This window comes from Magallana gigas, chromosome 3, assembly GCF_963853765.1.
Source record: "Magallana gigas chromosome 3, xbMagGiga1.1, whole genome shotgun sequence".
NCBI classification, from domain to species: domain Eukaryota; kingdom Metazoa; phylum Mollusca; class Bivalvia; order Ostreida; family Ostreidae; genus Magallana; species Magallana gigas.
Genome location: NC_088855.1, coordinates 41,515,240 through 41,534,132, shown reverse-complemented (window position 1 = coordinate 41,534,132; position 18,893 = coordinate 41,515,240). Strand labels below are relative to the sequence as shown.

Below are 18,893 nucleotides of genomic sequence, written 5' to 3'. Positions count from 1 at the left end.
ACCTCTTGATCAACGTATTTTTTCCCAGCATTTTCTTTTCTGATTTTACACATTTGTAATCATTAACTCACTTTTACAATGTGTTGTGGACACCTGAAGAAACAGTGCGGTTTCCTTGTTGGCTTTACTTCCTCTTTTGATAATATTCGCTGACACCCACCATTGCCCTCAGACAGACTTGATTCCCACTATCAAATGCAAGGAGGAAAGCAAATGGCCACAATTAGCGTTCTGATTTGTGGTCCTAAATGACAATAATAAATCATTTATTCAGATTTACCCCCATGCTTTTTTTCGATTTGTCCAGACGCGATCAAAGTACAACCGCTACCTAAGAGATATACATTCAACCTTAAGGTGTTACCTTTTGTTTTGAAGTTAATCAATAAACTCGGAAAATATCTCAGTGGCATTAACGAAATTCATACACACCTAGGGTGTCTGACAATTTGTTGTCCTCTCATAATTTAGTTTTAAAAATGACTTGCTTTCTCAAGGAATAATTGTTTCTTACGTACGATTGATACCAATTTTTGATTTACCCACCACTTTGACGCGTTGTTCATTAATAATTTCATCAATTTTTTCTATACTGTTTATAATCTTTTCCTAATAAATTTATCTATTTGTTAAAAAAAGTTAAAAACTTGAGATTTTGTTATTGCATTCTGTTAAAAAATTATTACGTGAAAATTATCTTTTTGAATTTGTAAATGTTGTTAATGTAATTAATTGACTATTTTAAAAAATCGCCGTCTACAATGCATACACTAACCCAGCCATTTTTTTCTGAAAAGGGTAGTTTACTGATATGATTCTCAAAAAGAAGATAAGTTCTTTTTTACAGACATATCTTTAATTTAAAGAGCGAAAGTGAGGTTGTCAAAGTAGGCAAACCTTGGTCTGGGTTGTGCTTGGGTATATGTGATGTTCATGTATAAACAAAAATCGTGATTACAATCGCAATTAGATATAGTCGTTAAATCATTAATTACATTGTGTTTTAGGTGGGGGGGGGGGGGGGTGGGTATATTTTGCTATAATCTTTATAAAATCTGTTTACTATGTATTTTGGTACCTTTTAACGGTCTAGTTTAAAAATATAAGTCTTCTGCATTTAAATACAACATGAAAGTCTTCTTCAAAAGAAATGATCAACGTCAAATCGTAAAGACGATATTTAATATTACATCAAAGGAATATTAAATTGTCCGTTGTATATTTAAGACATATTTTTAGTATTGCCAAACTTCTTTTTCAAATGATGTGGTTTGTAAATGTTTATTAAAATCTCTCTATAACAATTTTTGTTTAACAAAGCTCTGTTTATGTTTTGAAAGTAGAAAAAGAACCTTTACCGGTATATTGAACCAATGTAAACAAAAACCGGGCACGATCCTTGTTTACATGACAAGACATTGTGAGCTCTGTATCTTGCTTATAACTCTACAATTGACACTCAAAGTTTGGTTAATGATTAGAAATGCATTCTAAAGCATTATAAACACTAAAAAAAGGAAAAATTGAAATCTGAACAAAATCGGGACCATGCCTCTTTAAGAATTAAATATGTTTTTAATACATTAAAGCCCAAATATTTATAATCTCTTCATAAAAGTTTCAAGAGTTTGATGGTATGCTCTAACATATTTCATCAATAACAGCTATCATAATATATTTTCTAAAATGAAAATAAAAAACAAATTGGTCTAGTTCATGTTCTTTACCTCGTCTGCAATAATTTGGAAAGATTTTTAGAATGCAACTTTTAAGTGTTGTTTTGAAATTAGATTTTGATACATTCATTAAAAAGGTAGCTGGATTATTTTTTTTAAGTTGTTTATTTAAAGCACTCTTTTCAAACTTTTGTTGACAATATTCACATATTAGGATTAAGACATCCGAAACTGTGGCATATTTAAGTCTAAATTGCGTTTCCCAAGCTAAGTGTCTTTATTGTGTGTATTTTTAAGCCAAGGAGAAAATATACTATTGATTATTAATTTTTTAATAAGTTTAAGTATTAAATAGATCATCTCATACATTTGTATTCATATAACAGGGGTATTAAAACATCTATTGCAATTACTATTGTAAACTTATAAGTTATTGAAAAACTTATTAAAATACACATTTTAATTGAATCCACGATCGACGGAAATTCAACAAAATCATTTCTATAATCTTTCATTTTATTTATATGTTTTATGTCTATAATTAAGTCATAGTGCATGTGTCCCAAAATGTTAGCTTATTCATGAAAAGGGGAACATTAAAGGAAGTTCTCACTTCTCATATAAAAAAAAACACAGACAAAAAATATGAGAACTAAGTTAATAACAATATTTTGTATAGTTCAATGATAATTTACGTACATATCCTCAGTAACTATTCCGGGGAATAACAAGATAATTAGGCTTCTTAGTACTAGAGAAAATAAATAGCTGAACGATTACACACCTTTTTTATTATCTGGGGAAATATGTGAATTGATTGACGTACTATGAAAGTCACACTAGTTATTTTCCTACATAATTATGAAGGACTCATTTAAATTGTGATGATCATATTGGCTTTTTTGTTCGCATAGTTATTACGATGCTGGAAGTTAATGACATTCGTTATCTGATCAGTGATTGAAACACCTACTGCCTAATGCGCCATATATAAAAGTCTTTTTTCCAATAGGGATACTTTAGTTCGCTGTATGAATCCATTCTTATAACTAGTATGACAGACTTCCTCTCAACCATCTGGTGCTCTTCAATGAGGAAATATACAGTGCTAATAGTAGTTTTCATTTTTTGTGGGAAAGTATTAACTGGTCCTGTTTTTCGTGAGGTAAGACTGTGATAGGTTATTTTTACATATTATTACGAAAAAATATTGATATAATTTACGTTTCGATACTGCAGCAGATGGTATATGGTGTTGTTTGAGAGATTTTTGCTTGCATTTCCGCTTCCGGTTGAAATATAAAGAGTTGAAAAAAGGAAAATGCAATCTATATCAGAACCACGCAGAACAACTACAATTTATGGTTATCGAGATCGTATTTGTTAAAAAAAATTAAATTTTGTTTGAATTCTATTTTAAAGATAATTATTTTCAACCGTTGTTAAATTTTCATTTAGTAACAACATTTAAAAAAAAATTAAATTATATAGTTTCTAGAATGATACAAAATGTATGGATTTACACAGCTGAAATATCGAAACTCTTCTATAAACCTCATAAGGGAAATAAACGTGTTTATTGGTTTTAAAGGTATAAACCAAGTTTATACTTCTTATAAACATATCAGTTTATCGTAATTCCATTATACTAAATCAAACACAAACTTTAGATAAACACTTTACGGGCATAAATGTAGAAAATAACAAATAAATGGTCTTAAGGGTCTTAAACTTTCATAACAAAACCGTGGGGCGAAAGATTATTCAGTATATATGGATTTTAACATTTTGTTGGTGTAGAAACTAGTTTGTTATTTGGTAACATGAAAGATTTTGTTTCTTTTTCATGATTGGGTTTTACACTATTAGAAGTAATCAAAATAAATTATCAAGTAGTCTGACAACATTTTCAAATTCATTCCCTCGACTTAAACTGGTAACATATCTATAAAAAAAATGAAGGCAAATAAAATTTGCTGTGATTCTCGTTGCTTTAAAATTAATCAGTAACGATGACGGGTTAATAAAAATTGAGCATATAGTCAAGAATGAACTCTGGAACACACCATGCAAAGGAGTTTATAAAAGCAATTATGAAAAGTACGTCCTCCGGAATCTATTTGTCAAGATTTGTCTCGTAATCATTAACAAATTCTTTGCCCACACAAGCAAATTGGTTTGTCCTGAAATTCCATATTTTTATGCGCTTCTTCTTTTACCTTAGGGTTAAAATGACCAAGTTTAACATAAGGGTTAGAAAAATGATATGGTTGTGTAAGTGTTTAATCAATCGCCAATTTTTTTCTCATGATAAGTACTTATTTTTGGGAAATAAACTAAACGTAAATCAAAACGTTATATCTAGCTGGGTTTTTTTTTCAATGAAAATAAATATATGAATATTAAAGATTCCGCTATAACGATAACCAGAGATGTGTATTAAAGGGAAGCCAATGTTCGCAATTAGTCGTTCTTTTTGGTTTTGATGATGTTAAAGTTAACTTGCACCAATGAGATTGTTCTCTTATTAGTTAATGCATTTATTTAGTTTTAAAATGAGATTTTACCCACTATACCACTCCTTTTCTAACCAAATATTTAATTTCAGATGCTGAATAATAGGTGCGAGCAATGAATTATAAGTTTAAATGATCAATTATAGAATAAATCAATAAACGTTAGGGAAGGGAAGGGGTGTGTTAAAGAACATATGTTGTGTACGACGTACTTGCAAATGGAGGAAAAGTTTTATGGAATAAAGGAACATAAGATCAAGTATAAAGAAGTCTTTGATTAAAGTCCTGATACTAAACAGAGTATAGCGGCATTTCATTGGCATGATAAAGTATGCCCATAGAAACCCGTCCATATTTAATTTTTAAAGGTGTCTTAATATCTTCCAGTCATTATAATCTATTTAATTGATTACTGTACTTTTTGTTGCAGCCTGTAAACTTAAACAATGATGTGGTGTCCTGTAGTAGAAATATGGAATGTGGATGGCTAGTTTGTCTGTGGGCACAAGAATCAAATGCAGAATACGGTTGTCAGTTTTTCCATAATCAGTAAGTATTATTTAATTTATTGCTATAACTTGACTAGAGGGACATTCTGTAAGCATGGTCATTGGGGCTTATTTTATGTTACTAAAGAAAACTAATTCACTGTGGTGTACAAATTGTTTTATCATAGCACCAGTTAAAGTTATGAGTTGTAAAAGAGTGAATTATACTTAAAATAATGAATTCATTCTTTTGTTTCTTTGTACATCATAATTTTACTGTCAGTTTTGTTTTATAACGCTTGTGCTTTGGACTAAGGGTGGTATGGGACAGTTGTCGATATTATTGTGAATTAAAGTACATTCTAATTAAAATAATTTCACCGGTCTAAAATTATACCAAAAAATATGTTTAAATTTTTTTGAAAGTTGAACATTTTAAAATTCCCATCGGGGTTCGAACTCGTGACTAACAGATTAGTTATGAACCATCTATCCCTATGTGCTACCCTGTTAGGTGACTATTTTGGGAAAGAAACTATTTATAAAATACAAGTCCGGGAAAATTGGCAATATTAAGGCTTATATTGATACTTTCCTCACACTTTCTACCTTGACTATATAATCACTTTTAAAAAGTTGGACTCGTAATCTCAAATCTGATTGTTTTCAATCATCACGAAAAATATACCGATTACCAAAACAAATATAGAAAAAGAAAGAAATACATGTTTAAACTTAAATTGTTGACTTTTGGAATCGTTTTTGTAATGAAATACTATTTTGGCGCTATCTCTCATTGACAAGCGTTTTTGATAACACTTCATTACCTTTTTCATTTCTTTCTTCGACTGCCAGATTATATCATTACTATAGCCCTTACTGAAAATACAAATGCCACTCTCTAAGTGAATGTTTGAGTCAAAGCGCCTTGATTAAGGTTAAGGTCTAGTACAATGTACGTGAAAGGTGTCTATACAGGTTTAAAAAATTCAAGATAGAAGTTATATAAATGATACTCATGACAATAGGTTTACTCGAAAGAGAGTAACGAGGCTTAATGTTTTGGTAAAAAAATAATTTTAAACTTATTATCTTTCTATCAAATATAAAGGTAATAAGTATCAAATCTCGGAGTTTTATCTATTTTTTACTAATAAATTATTCCTAAAATGCACATAAAAACGGCATATACAAGCTATTGAACTCCTTTTAATGATGTCAACTCTAATATTGATAATCGTACATATATGATTTTCCTATGATTAAGCATAGGATGCCATGAAGTTGTTTCGTTTTCTACATGATTTCTTTCAAGTCATAGAGTAAAGAAACAAATCAACCGTGACATCATATATAATGGTTCTAGCACAAAAACACTCTACTTTTTACTAGATATTGACCTTGATATTTGCTATAAGCCCGAGTTTTTGATAGCGAATTCATTCAGTTCTAAGGTTAGTTTGAGAAAGGTAACGATGAGTCTTGACATTTCATACATAGTACCATTACCTATTATCGCAGGTATATCTTTTTTTTTCAAATCGATCAATACAATACTGAATCGGTTAAGCTACGTCGCGTATTCAAATTAGTTCTTGAAATCTTTGGAATGTTTTTATGAAAACATTTTAGATATTTAGCTATTGATTTGATCGATAATTAACTATATTACATTGTTAATGAAACAAAGTTCGAAAATTGATACATTACTTAGTTTCATTTCATAAATGCAATAAATTGGTCATTATTTTACAATGGCGTGAGTAGATATATTCAAGAATGTAATCACTTAAGATACATATAATACTTTACAATGTTTATAAATATATCAGACAATATCCCTTATTCTGTTTTTAATGAATTAAATTGTCATATAACTAAACCCTTAGTTTGTATTCAAGAGCGTTAATTAAACTGGTAAAAAGAATGAATAGCAAAGAGAATGATTGCAATAAGCCTAATAACTGATAAACTTAAGAAAGTTTATTTTTGCATTTCAGTTGCCATTGTCCATCAAATTTAGAATGCAGCACTGCCTCTATGTCTTCTCCCTCTGATGATCATTTGGTCTGGGATTATCGATGTCAAGAACCGGAATCAAACAGGAAATGACGAATTGACGACAGACATTGTTGGCATATACAGCATCATTGTTATTTGTTAAACTTAAATGTTGTATTTCTTATACTTTGGTTTAATAAAATCATGTGGAAAAAGGTGCAATTGTGTTCTGCTGAAAACCTGAACTATTTTAGGGTGGTTTGATTTTAACGTCATATTTTTTTCAATTTTTAAGTTGACTGGCTGTGGAAAATAGCTCCTACAAATGAGTTTTAGAAAGTCGGTTGCCAAACGAAGAGCAATAACTCCGTCAACGTCATACGAATGTTCTATATTTATTGAGACATATAATTGCTCATTTTGATTTTTTTTAACTCTATTCAAAACTCAAAGTCTAATAAATGTATTTACATTTTCACTAAAAAATTACATTACAACATTCTATCCACCATATTCACTTATTGTTTTAGAGCTGTTCCTACAAAAGGTCCTATTGTTTACTATTTCTTTTGTCAGTCATAACGTTGTAAGGCTTAGGCACCCTAATATATGAAACAATTTTTATAATTACTTCATGCACTTGTTCTTATTTCATTGATCATAAAAAAGATACTGCACTCCTATAAAATTTTACAATACATATTAACTTCGTTTCAAGAGTAATCTAAAATTGAATAAATGTAAAATAATTATGCATTCTTTTGAAACATTTTCTTAACGCCTTCATAAACCGAACAATTGAAGCCTTTTTCACAAAAACCCAATCGGTTTTGCACAAGACTGTTACATTAAAGTATGCAAAAAAATCACAAGCATTTTAATTTTACTATTGTTAACATAAAAGTAATCAAAAATTAATCTTGATTATAGACCCTTTTTTCAAGAGCAATCGATTAAATTACAATTTCCTACTCAGAAATATAGATGATTACTGATTACTCATGATTACTTAGGAACCTGTAACCGATAACACCTAATTACGATTACTGATTATGATAACCACATCCTTGTGTTTTTACGGACACATTCGTAACAACTGAAAAGTTTACATACGTAATTCATAACAACTGAAAGGTTCACAAAAGACGTATCGTACAAAAATCATGTCGTTCAGCAAAGATCTCAACAACAGAGAAAAACCTAACTAAAATCTTTCACAGTATGACACAACTTCAGAAATCAGTCCACAAACATCGGAAGTTATAGATGTGATGCCAAAGAATCTAAAATGAAAAATAATCTTAATGGTTGATCTTGGTGTATTTCTTAACACAATGGCTAACTTGAAACGTCTTGTTGAAAGAATTTATGAAAATATCATACAAATTTTTACGAGAAAACATTACTTTGTGACGTCATTCTTTAATTTTTTAGCAACTTTTGATTTTGGATTGTACCTTCGATTTCTGTTTTTCTTATTGATTATGACATTTAATAGTTTCCTTAACTTTTCTAGGAATATTTAAGTGTTGAGGGGTCAAGGTACTTTAAAAAAAATTGTATGGAATTCTAAAGTAAAGTTTTCCGCAAAGTTTTAATTTTCTTGTGTGAAAAAAACTACACCAGTAATTAAAAATGTATGTATCTTGTGAAAGAGGAGGAGAATATAAATAAAATAAATAATTCACAACCTGGACGCAAAAATGACATCAGTACAATAAATAAAATCGATGTGATGCAAAACAAATCAAAATATACAATAACCAAAGTGTGCAAAGTCAGATGAAAAATGTTAAAAGAGACATTACAATTGCCGAATATTTTATTTTTATTTATTTATGCATTTCTGAAACATTACATTGTTAAGTTAACGTTCAACAAAAAACACTATTATATTTACATGAACCAAAAAAATGATAAAGTGTTAGAAAAATGTGACCAGTTTATAAAGACTTCTTTATTTTGTTGATACGCAATTATTTTTGTGTGGAAATGCAATGTTGTCATGCAAGATATTCAGACTCTTATAAAATCACATTTTTCTATCAAGTTTAGAAATTTCTAAAAAGTAAATGCCATTTTCAACGTAATTTGTGCTGACTGAAAACTAAATCCAAAGTTTGTCTTTGTGATGAGTTATTAAGAAACGATTTTGACAAATACGACAGATTATTCATCGGTATTTATTAATTTTTAAAGTCATGGCATGTAAAAAAAGATGGATACTTCTTACTTATAATTATGTTCAATTCATGTTTTGTAGATTTGCGCATGTGCGCAATAAAATGGAAGGCAGAAACAACATTTGGAAAAAGGCCTGGCAGCTCTTTCCTAACAAAGTGATAAATGTTAATAATATAAATAAACATATAGACTACCATTTTTACAACCTGATCAAAAATCAAATGAAAACGAGCGTGGATATCCTCTATTTGATGAGTCCCATGATTCCAAATAATTTCTATGTTTTTGTTATTCTTTCTATTGTCTTTGAATGCTATAGCCCAGTACTAACACGCCGAGCCCAACTTGTTTACATTCACACACTGAAAAAGTTTGCGACATCACGTGATAATGAATATTTCAGACCGGATTGTTTACAGCTCGGACTGAAATGCAAAAATTAATTGGAATCTCGATGTTTTTAAATGTGTTAGAATTAAATTGTTTCTAACTTATGTAACTTGATAAAATATCACAAATATTTCTTTCTTTAAAAACATTTAAATATATCATATTGCTTTAACATAGATTAGTTACATTTCAGCGAAAAAATTTTGTGTGTTGACATAACTTTCAAAAAAATGTTGCACACAGACTTTAATAGGTAAAATGTCAACATGTTAACAAACATAACGTGTCTTCATATATGTTACATACAAAATATTAGATGAAACATAAGGGCTATCATCGGTAAAAAAAAAAAAGTAAAGATTTTTCTATGATAACATCGATCATACATGTCGATGAAATTATTTGCAATTTTTCATAGTTGTGTAGCATTTCAACATATTTACTTGCATTCAATTTGTAAATTAACTTTAGTGCAAGGGGTGGGGTGGGATGCCATGAATCAACTTGGAAGCAGTTAATATATTTAAAACAAAATTTAGAACTTGGTTTATCCTGCAAATCAACACATATTTCAGATACATTATCTAATAAATAAAATACATATTTAAATAAGATGCATATTTTCATTAAATAAAACATAGACTTTGACCAAAATTGTGATCATGCCTCTTTAAAAAGAATTGATTTCGAAAATGTCAACTCAAGTGTTACTTTGTCTACAAATGTAATTAATTCGATAGTCATATAAAAATGAAAAATTATTTTAAGAAATATGCTACTTAGGACATGTTTTAGTTGATTCTAAGATTACTACGTACGTTTAAATGTGAACATAAAAGATAATCCATACCGGGAACTTTCCGAAATAGAGATGTGATCAAAGGATAAAAACTTTTCCCATACAAAGTGAAAATTTTCTTTTATAGATATTTTTTCAATCGAATGTTTTTAATATGTATGCACATTTCTTGAGGTGAAAATATATCTTTATTGCGACTTTGCATCCTTCAAAATACAAATAGGCATTCACTTTATCAAATAGTACAGATTTACATATGAAATAGTAATGTACTCATAATCATAATTTGTTTGCGTTGAAGTAATACATCGAAACTACATATTATTCGAGATTGCTTGACATGCATTTATTGGGGTTATAAAAATCAATGTTTTGACATGCATTCACAATGTTGGCCTTTAATAAAGTATCTATCCCTTTAAAAATCAAACAAAAAACATCAATATTTTATTTCTGGATTATATATTTTATAAAAGTAAATAGTTTAATCATTTTCAACTACAGGTACTGCATTATTGACAAATATAAATTATTCATTTTTGAATTTTAAAGGGACTTGGACACGATTTGACTTAAAATTTTCTTTTTCCATTTTCAATGTTAATATTTATAAATATAGAAGTTTATAATGCTATGTCAAAATTTGAAAGTCAAATATCAAGTTATAAGCAAGATACGGAGTTCATAATTCTTTGTTTTTTAAACAAAGCTCGAATATTGTCATTTTTACATATGTGTTGTATCGATGCAAGATTCAATCAAATGTATCTTTCTTTTGTTGATAATAGTATTAATGAAGATACTGAATTAGTTTAAATTGTTTTTACATGTCATTTTGTCAAAGAAATGGTAATTCTCTACATTACATTTTTTTGTAAACAACTATAAGACTCGAGCTTTGTTTACTTAACAACTAATTCTGACCTCTGTATCTCGCTTGTAACCTGACTTAAACATTCAATATTTTGGTCCATCATTTAAAATGCACTAGTAAACCATTTTATACATAAAAATTAAAATAAAATTTTTGATCTTAAATCGTGTCCAAGTCCCTTTAAAGAGTGTGATGCAGAGCCATGGATCTCAATGCAAACTTATTACATAGTAATATCACGTTTAAACAACACGAATTGCAAAAGACACTTGGTGACGACAAAGAATTGCTATTAAATTAAACATTACTTCTACAATGGATATGTGAATTATAGAACATAAACAAGTCGGCGGCAACATTTATCCAAAGATTGCTTCTCATTATTTTCATGAATTTCACACTCTATTCATTTGCTGAAGTTGAACTTTGGAATAAGATGTTATGTCCTTCCATTTGTAAAAATGGCGTATATAATTTTAAAAAAAAGTTTCAAAACGCCCTATCTTCATGTCTGTTAACAATACTTCTACGTAGTTCACTATATAACTGATTAAGAATAAGAGAAGAGTCTAAAACCGTTCATATTTTACTGGATATTATCTTTATTGATTAATAATTCTATACAAATTACAAATATATATGATAATATTAGGTCACTCTTTCAGTATTCTCTCTGAATTTTAATTCAATCGGGAAAAGGAACCCCCTTGATAAAACTAAGAAAGGCAAAAAATAAGAATTAATAATAATCGAGGTATAATTATCTAGGCATATCTTCCACTTAAAGGAGCATGGTCACTATTTTTGTCAAATTTTATTTTTCAATTTCAATTGTTTCCAATTCTTGAATAATGCATTTCTCACGATCAATTAAAATTTGAGTGTCGGTCGTAAAGTTATTAGCAGGATACGGAGCTCACACTTCTTCGTAATGTAAACAAGGTTCGTGCCTTGTTTTTTTGTTTTACATTGATTCAATATACCGATAAAAGTTCTCTTAAGTCTGATTTTTCTATCTGCTGATTCGTTTTGATACATAAATAAACAGTTGCTAGTGTTTTTAACATTCATTCTAGGCCTAAACAGAATATTTAAAATGTAAACAAATACATTTCCCGAGCTTTATTTACAGAACAGAGAGTTATAAATTCTGTATCTTGCTTATAACTAGACGACTGGTACTCAAATTTTGTTTTCCTATTAGATTTTGGAAAATTCAACGAAAAGCCATATAATTCTGGAATTTTTTTGTTTTTGGGACTTCTTTACTGGAATTTTCCCCTTCCTCAATTGATTCTTAATCAATAGATAAGAATAATATATATCGTTAACAGGAATTTTAGCTGCTAAAGCTTTTATGATTAAAAACAATAAATGCTGTTGTTTAATGATTTGAATTTTTCCTTATTAGTGTCGGTAAATCTACATATAATGATATGGATACCAATGTTTAGAAATTCATTAAAATTACAGCAACAGTATGTGTTCTTGTTTATTAGGTTCTTCATGACCTGCAGGTTGCAAAAGCTTCAAATTCAGAATTCAAGCTTAGTTCCCTATTAGCTTGTACTACTCTGTAAATTTGGCTTTGAAATTAAGTGAAAATTGTTCGTTCAGCTTGTTTTGCCTTTAAACTATTTCGAATATTTTTTTACAAATAGATTGAAAACAACCTAAATAAAGTGATATGGTGACGCACGAATTATAAGTTTGCAGGTTGCAAAATAATGAACTGGATTTTACTAAATATAATTCACCATTTGGTACACGAGTTTTTAAAATATAAACGCAAATCCGGCACAAAACTATTTTTTACTATGCCTTTTTTTTTAAATCACGCAAAGAGAGACAGTAATCGTGCAACATTGCAAAAAGAATGAACTAAAATATCGGTAGAAATTTGGAATAATGTCTTCACTGAATTTCTGTACAGTCTATATAATAATTCAAGTTAGAAAGATATCCCCGAACTTCTTCGTGAAAAACGACAATAACAACCGCCAACCATCTCAAAACATTTACAACCATCTCGTATGTCACCAGTCGCATGTCTCGCACACCTTTGCAACTCGACTATTGTTCTTATTAATCATTACATTTAATTGCAAGTATCAATAACAGAGATTTATTTATCTGGTATGTTTAATAAATTAAAATCTTACTGTAACTCTTTAAACAAAAAGGTTCCCTACAGAGTTACGCGAAAATTACGAATTTCACCGCGACAAGAGACAGAATATTCCAGATGTGAATTATAAACAACTGTTCTGAGATTCGGTGAAGGCATCTGTCCAAACATCAAACCGAACCGAATCTCAGTGTTCAAACTCAGATTGTTATTTCGGGTTATCTTTTTAAAGTTAAATTACTGTAAATTGATAATTTGCCGTGTTCTAAGTAACCTTTCTTCTCACTTTTAGCTTCTTATCTTAGTCAAAATAACTGCCGGAAATATCACATCAGCGCAGAACATATGATATATTATTCCATTTGCTATAACATTAACTATATCTTGAAAAGAAATCGCCGACAATTTTCGACGGAGAATCAAATATATCCTAAATATAAGTTTTATTATGACTTTTTGTGATAAACTTATCATCCACAGTATAGAATTGTAAGTTAGTTTAATTTTGCAGTAGTAGCTATGAATAAAATATAATTACCTTGGATGCTATTCTCAATAAAATCTTCCAGTGTTCATAGAAAAAAGTAACACAAGAACAGTCAATTGTTAATAAGAAAAAATGCATCTCAATACGAAATTTTCAAAGATGTTTTTGTCACTGAATTACTTTAAAAGAGCTGTTGCCTTGGCCTTTTCACACCAAATCAGACAAGATAACAAATCTATAAAACTTTTTACGAGATATATCGAAGGTTGTGCTATCGATTAACACAGTAATTAAGTGGATTCCTCTGCAAATGACTATTGTTTTAATTGTTACAAATGCTGCTTGGAGTAAAACTGTAACCAAATGACATGACAAGAAGCAAACTTACAAGTCATCATTTTTTACATGAACCTAATAACCATTTAACGCCTTTGTCTTGGTGTGTATTGAAACCTCTACAACAGCTCATTATAATAAATATATTACAAAAACATCCATCGCCTTTTGCATACATTACAGCATTAAGCTGCGTTTAAGGTCTCTTGGTGTGTATATCGTTTTTAATACTCTTTTAAGTGCGACTTTTTACGCAGATTTCACCAAATAATTCATCAATGTGTGAGGAAGGGTTGTCACGTTTGTAAAAATATTACATTTATTTACGAACGTTATTCATGTCCTGTACAGTCTTGCTTCTTTTTTTAGGATTGACAGGATATTAACCTGATTTGTTAAAGAGAGAGAAAGAGAACCAGTTTTGCGGCTCAGTGTACGATTAATCCTCCATCGCGTGCACTTTGTCAGAAAAAAGGAAACTAGGAACTCTGACGTCCGGTGTATTTTGTGTAACGTCATCTGAACCTTGCCTAGCAATATGGTAAACTTGAACTTTTCGAAGGAACTAGATTACCTTATTACCTTATTCCATATACATGATTCTTTATGTTTTTAACTTTATTAGGTTAACCACTTCTGGCGGTATAAAACAATAATTTGATTTTCAATTTTTCTTATGCATTTCAAAATTGAAATTGAATATTTGTTGCCTTTTTGAATTATGGATTTTTCTTTCACAATTGCGACATCCAATGTGTTGAATTATTAAATGAGTGTTAATACTAAAGATTCAGAAGTTATTTATTGATTGTGAAAACGTCAAACAATTCTTAAAGTACATGCAATTGGCAATAAAATGTTCTCTTTTTTTTAAAAATATTATCTGCAATACACGTTATAAGCAAAGTTCAATTTTAAAAACGTTGCACTTTACACAGGCGCTTGGAAAATTTGTGACGTATTTTTGGTTGCAATAGATTTATGTCGATCCATGTTTTGATATTCATTTTTATTATTTTTATCTTTTCAAATTGTAGATACATAAACTGCTTGTTCATCTCATTTCTTGAAATAAATCGATTATTTTAAAACCTTCACGATAGATGAAAATATTTGAAATGAATTAACAAACTGTATGGAATAACCATGATATATGTTGATGTTTTAGAGTTTATTAGCCCACCTCAAATTTCTTTCGTCGTCTGTCGTTCTTGTCGCCGTTGTCATAAACTTTACATTTTCATCTTTTTTTCTAGAACCATTCGGCCAATTTAGCCAAACTTGGCACAAAGCTTTCTTGTGTAAAGGGGATTAAAGTTGATCCAAATGAAGGGTCTCTTCCTCTTTCTAGAAGATATAATTTAAAGTAATTGACAAGAGGGCTGAATTTTTAACATAAAAATGTTGGGCGAAAAAAAAATTTAAAAACATTTTTTTGAAACGAGAAAAAAATTTTCCATATATTTTGTATCCGATTCTTTAAACTGATTAGAGTTTTGGGTATTGCTGGTTAAGTGAGCAAAGTGGCATCTATGTCCCTTATGTATTCAGGGGCTGGGTTAGCACAGCGGACTTTTGAGAGTGTTTGCTATGTTGAAAATGCAACATACGATTAACCTTTACTATCGACGAACATACACCATTGTGCTTTTGAAATGAATTTTTTTTTCCATTTTCAATCGTCTTTACTATATGTTTTTCATATTTCTGTATTTATAACGCTTATTGAGTAGAATGGCGCATTTTCATCCTACATTGATGCAGTTATCGTTATTTATCTCTGTATCTTACATCAAGAACATATCTAATCAGAATGAAGGTTCATTTACAGGTTATTACTATCCGGCTTGGGCAAAAACGACGGAAAGAGTAAGCCATTTTCTTCCTGTGCCATTTGAAATTAAAAGACTTTGATGGTGATTATTACGACTGACATCACATTTGGCGTTAGCAAGAACAATGGCCATTGACAGAAACGGAATAACTAGCATTAAGACATTACAGAATACCTCTTTGTTCTTTTAATGATATCTCTTCAGACTTGTAGCTCAGTGATATGAACAGTAAGAACATTTGTTCACCCCAAACGTAAAAGAGACTAAGGCAATTTCGTAAATAACTGTGCAATATTACACAGAAATATTATATATCAAATATATAAGGGACAAGGCATTTTTTTATATACCTTGTTTCTTTTATTTATGGAGTTTTGTGCGGTATATTACGGAATACTGCATATTGTATCGAAGCAGAATCTATAGCTTGGGCTAAACAATATTAAGGTTTATTTGTGACCAAGGAAATGATGTATTTAGCAAACAAAATTTATTATGGCTTAATAATGACTGTAAAACAAGTCAGATTTTGAAAATGTTGAATGCAAGTAAATGTTTTCCTGTGCATAGCAGTGCTGCAATATGCCACAAAAGTTGCATAAATGGTCTTTAAAAATGTCTTTGTTTAGCTTCGAAATTACTGTCGCAACATTATGGAAAAAAATGGCGGACGTATCGTTTACTTTTATTCTTGTGAGATTTAACTCTTCAAATTATCAATGTACAAAAATTATGTCTTTGACAAAATAGACATCTAAAAGGTTTGTTGCTGACGATCTTCAGAAGTATATCGACGTGAAGTGCAGGTTTTACTTCGCCTACCAAGAGAGTTTATTCTTTCCTTGCGAATTTGGAAATCAACGAAACGGTGTGTTATATCCTATTTATCATGTTTATTACAGGTAATGCTTCGCATTACATTAAGACAACATCACACGCCCAATATTCCTTTAAAAGGAATACTTGCTCCCCATTGCACCACGCTGATTCATTTGCAGGGGCTACCACATGAATACAAACAATGACGACCGTAATCTGGCTGATCATGTACTGGGCACGTCAAACGTGCATCATCGTTTCTAAATCCAACCCTTAACAATAATCAATTTCAAGTGCATTAACGTTGATAAATTCAATGAAATTTTAACAATAATCAATTATGAGTCAATGCACAAATAAAACGTTGTACATGTATATGCATATGAATTTCATTTATCGACATACATGCACAATATATGACTTAATGATGTACGTTTTATTGTCAAAAGTGTTTGTTGGTGGATAATATGAACAAACAATACACAATACCATTTTTGGAGGATTTTTCCTACCTCGTTTTATCCATTATTAAATATTTTGAACTTGGGAACGCGATATTTTACCTTCAGTGAGGAATGCATAGACGTCTGCAGTTGTCTAAAGGGAAACCAGGTGTTCAGCCTTGTATTTATATCAAAAATAGATCAAACCGTGTTATTTTCAGGACAATGTAGATTGGTATGCAAAGGTAACTGAGGACAAGACATGTCCTACATTCCCGTTAATGGATAATTATAGCAGAGTTATTACATCCTTCCAGGAACCTATGTATACAGCAGAGAGGTATTTGCATCATCTACCCTTGACTTAGACTTCTCAATGACTGTTGATAATAATGATGACGTTTTTGCTTCGATTTATAACAATAAACAATATAGAGAAGGCACAAATTAACAACAGATGCATTTGTACATAAACAAGAAGTTGGTTTGAAGAAGGCACAAATTAACATCAGATGCATTTGTACATAAACAAGAAATTGGTTCGGAATCGAAGAAACATATGAACATTTAGCACACATACCTAAAAATCTGTTGTTATCTGTAAAGATTTACTCTGTGTTTTTTGCTTCATAAGAAACACCTTATGAGAAATAACAAGTTTAGTAGAACAAAAATTTTACTAAAGGAGTACGTTGTCTAAAACAAAACAACAAAACATAAAAATAGAAAGTAACACACAAACCAATAATTTATAAGACAGCAAATCTTAACATAATACGATTTCAAATAATTTTATTACTCATATTTAGATATTTTTTTAAATGCTGCAACATGCCGTCTTCGATAATCAAGCACTATGCTAAAAACCCCTTAGATTTCTTTATCAACATACATCTATACATCAAGTTAAAAGATGCATTATTGCAGAATTCTGAGTGTCGCGTGATTTATGTTAAGCCCATTACTTTTTCGGTGTAAGGGGCTAAATAATAGTATTTTGAACTGTATAAGCTTTTGAATTTTTTATAATGGTATATCTACTTATTTCTTTTTTCATCCTGAAACAGGGAAGTACCTTTATGAGCCATTATTTCACTTTGAATTAAGATATGTTATTTTTATAACAACAATCATTTATGGAATAAATAGAGCTTTATTAATTATGGATGCTAAAGAGACTTGGAACAACAAAGTTTTTTCATTGAAATATTAAAAATTAGTAAAAATGAATTAAATTCCATCCTTTTTTTATTACATAGTGGCTGATAGCTTACAACACATAAAAATAAAAGATGCCTGCACTACCTAGAGCAAAAATATGTTAAAAGGTCGAACTACAAATAATAAGTGGAATAATTTTTGTGTTTAAGGAAGTTGATATAAATCAATTAATGTTTAGCTGGAAGGGCTATGGTTGCATACTTCTTTATGGTAGAAGAATTGGAGATGTACACCCCGGCAAACCGAATTTACTCAATGTTATCAACCAACAGTAGCATGACAATTATCAAAGAACAAACTAAAATCCATCGGCCATAAAAGGAACCAATATGGAATTTATAACGCCTTATCAAGTGTATATGTGTATGTGTCCTTTTTCACGTACAGGAAAAAAATAAGAGTGAGATATAGGGAAAGCGTATGATGTATCTTCTTTTAACCATCTTTATAAATGTAAATGACTGGATTGCTCTCACTTACAGATTTTTTTCTGAGGATTGTTTAAACCCCCCCCCCCCCCCCAAATAAAAAAAAAAAAAAAAGATGTCACATAGTACACTTAGCAATAAAGCTTTGCGTTTCCCTCCATGTTGCTTACAAAATTTGAACTAGCTAGAAAATGGAAACCAATATGAGAATTTTTTCACACCGTTGAATGTGTAGTATTACTAGTTCTTAAAAAGTAATTAATTGTTG

The 18,893-nt window shown here is 30.0% G+C and overlaps 1 protein-coding gene across 2 annotated transcripts in view; it reads left to right on the top strand.

The window, feature by feature from the left end:
* Nucleotides 1–8,969, top strand: part of LOC105338123 (uncharacterized) — a 49,219-nt gene extending 40,250 nt beyond the window's left edge. Inside the window, exons 15-16 of one of the 2 annotated variants that reach the window (XR_004595706.2) lie at nucleotides 4,623–4,741; nucleotides 6,681–6,898. The gene's annotated coding sequence lies outside the window, so the exon portion shown is untranslated. Of the gene's footprint in view, nucleotides 1–4,622; nucleotides 4,742–6,680; nucleotides 6,899–8,944 lie in introns of those variants that run through there. The other variant, XM_066079817.1, reaches the window with a different exon arrangement.
* The last annotated feature ends 9,924 nt before the right edge of the window (nucleotides 8,970–18,893 follow it).